The sequence below is a fragment of the Sinocyclocheilus grahami genome, unplaced genomic scaffold (assembly GCF_001515645.1).
Source record: "Sinocyclocheilus grahami isolate Dianchi unplaced genomic scaffold, SAMN03320097.WGS_v1.1 scaffold486.1, whole genome shotgun sequence".
Taxonomy (NCBI): domain Eukaryota; kingdom Metazoa; phylum Chordata; class Actinopteri; order Cypriniformes; family Cyprinidae; genus Sinocyclocheilus; species Sinocyclocheilus grahami.
In genome coordinates, this window is record NW_015505665.1 from 361,575 (window position 1) to 364,136 (window position 2,562).

At 49.8% G+C, this 2,562-nt stretch overlaps 1 long non-coding RNA gene across 1 annotated transcript in view; it reads left to right on the forward strand.

Annotated features, from left to right (window-relative positions):
• The first annotated feature begins 434 nt into the window (after positions 1-434).
• The window catches only part of LOC107553919 (uncharacterized), a 5,771-nt gene continuing 3,643 nt past the window's right edge, over positions 435-2,562 (forward strand). Inside the window, exons 1-2 of the long non-coding RNA XR_001605006.1 lie at positions 435-468; positions 1,763-1,764. This is a non-coding gene — a long non-coding RNA (uncharacterized lncRNA). The remainder of the gene's footprint in view (positions 469-1,762; positions 1,765-2,562) is intronic.

A 2,562-nucleotide genomic window follows, 5' to 3' on the forward strand; every position in this document is an offset into this window, starting at 1 on the left:
GCTACACTGTTTTAAAGGATGCATACCACTCTGTCCCTCGAGCAGTGCTGGGACTCTCTGATTTCTGTTTGGTTCATCTTCTACCAGCCTACAGGCAGAAACTCAAATCTGCTAAGCCTGTAGTAAAAACTGTAAAGACATGGACTGTTGAAGCAGAGCAGGATTTACAGACCTGCTTCGAACTTCCTGATTGGAGTGTTTTTGAGGCTGCAGCTACTGATCTGGATGAGCTTACTGACACTGTGACATCCTACATTAGTTTCTGTGAGGAAATGTGTGTGCCCACCAGGACTTATTTAAAATTTAACAACGACAAACCTTGGTTCAGAACAAAACTCAAACAGCTTCACCAAGCCAAAGAGGATGCCTACAGGAGTGGGGACAAAGCCTTGTACAAACAGGCCAAATACACAATAAATAGAGAGATAAGAGTAGCAATGTTAAACTACTCTGGAAAGCTAAAAAAACGTCTCAGGTTACGTATGTAACCATGGTTCCTCGAGAGAATGAGATGCTGCGTCGGAGTACGTTTCGGGAACGCCTTTCAGCGTGACCGGCTCTGAACCTCATGTGTAATCAATCCAATAGATGGGCGAGATGTCACGGGCGGGTGACGTAGTGACCAGGAAGCTATAAAAGCATGTGCGGTGAAACCAGCGTCAGCTTCTAGGAGTGAAGCAAACGCTGGCAGAGATGCCGAAAGTATGGCCCCGAGACGCAGCGTCTCGTTCCCTCGAGGAACCATGGTTACATATGTAACCTGAGACGTTCCTCTTCAGGAACTCGAGCTACGTCGGAGGACGCTTCAGGAACGAGAATGCCCACGCCGCCAGACTTTCAAATCATGCCTAGTGTGGAAGCGTGCACAGCTAAGGCGCGAGAACAGAGGAGCCAGGAGTGGCTCGCATATCTAGGCCATAGAACCTGACAAAGGTTAGGAGCATGGACCATCCCGCAGCGTTGCAGATGTCCTGCATCGAGACACCTGCCAAGAAGGCCTTAGAGGCCGCCACACTTCTGGTAGAGTGAGCCTTGAACCCAAGAGGCGAAGGGAAATCAGAGGACTCATGGGCAATAGAAATGGCATCTATTATCCACTGACTGAGGGTCTGTTTAGTAGCTGGAAGACCTCTCTTAGGGGGACCATAGCATACGAGCAGTTGGTCCGCCCTTCTCCACAGGGCAGCTCACACTGGACACATACAGTTTAGCTTCTGCTGGTCTGGACCCCCGAAGGGAGGAGGACTGAGGGCCTGGACAACGACAGGCCGTACAAGAGGCCTCAGCCTCAGCGCACCGCGGAGGAAACGTGTAACTAGGGGGTGTCTGCCCACTGACTGGCCACCAAGAGGGGCATGGCACGTCACTTCCTGTTTGTTGCTGCCGTGTGTTTTGAGTTTGAGCTCCGTCAAGTTAATTCTTTGTCGTCTAATTTTTTATCTTAAAATCAATTTTATACACCATCCTTGTTCTATAATGTGTGAATATATCCCCTATCGTATTCTACAACAAAAACAATCAGAGCGCCTTGTTATCACTAGTTCTATTTTTGACTTTCCGAGTCCACTATTAGCATATAGCCCGCTAACATCGCCAGCGTGGTTGGACGCAGCTGCCATCAGACCCAGCAGTCTCTGAAACAGCTTGAGAGTGAGTGACCGGCCTTCTATGACTCTCGCGACTGCGGTAAGGATTGACTCGATCCGAGCAGGGGACATACGTGCCTGCATCGTGGTCGAATCCCACACCACGCCTAGATAAGTGGTCCTCTGTAATGGAGAAAGCACACTCTTCTTGGCGTTTAGTTTTAACCATGTGGGCGAGAACAACGTCTTGATGTCGAACCACCATCTGCTCTGATTGAGCTAAGATCAACCAATCGTCGATATAGTTTAGTATACGGATGCCCTGGAGTCGCAACAGAGCCAGGGCTGCATCCCTACACTTCATGAAAGTGTGGGGTGAGAGTGCAAGGCCGTAAGGAAGAACACGATATTGGTACACTTTGCCCCCGAAAGCAGACCTCAGGAACTTCCTGTGAGTGGGAAGGATGGATACATGGAAGTATGCGTCCTTTAAATTGATCATGACAAACCAGTCCTCGGACCTGATCTGAGACACGACTTGATTGAGAGTGAGCATCCTGAACTTCAGTCACATGACTGAGCGGTTCAACTGACGCAGATCTAAAATGGAACGCAACCCTCTATCTTTCTTCAGAACTATGAAGTACTGGCTGTAGAACCTGGACTGTCTTGCATGAGGAGGGACCACCTCAATGGCCTCCTTCCTCAAAAGAGTAACTACTTCTTGTTCCATGACCAGAGCCTGCTCGGGGCCCACCAGCGTGGGGTGTAATCCCGTTGAAACGAGGCGGAGGAGAACCATACTGGATTCTGTAGCCCTTCTCTACAGTGTGCAGGACCCACTGAGACACATTTGGCAGTAGTTTCCATGCTGCCAAAAAGTCTACCAAGGGAATCAATCTCTCGAGACTGATCTCTGGTGCAATGCAAGCAGCTAGCTCGGTGCCCTGTAACGGCGGACCGGCAGGGGACAACC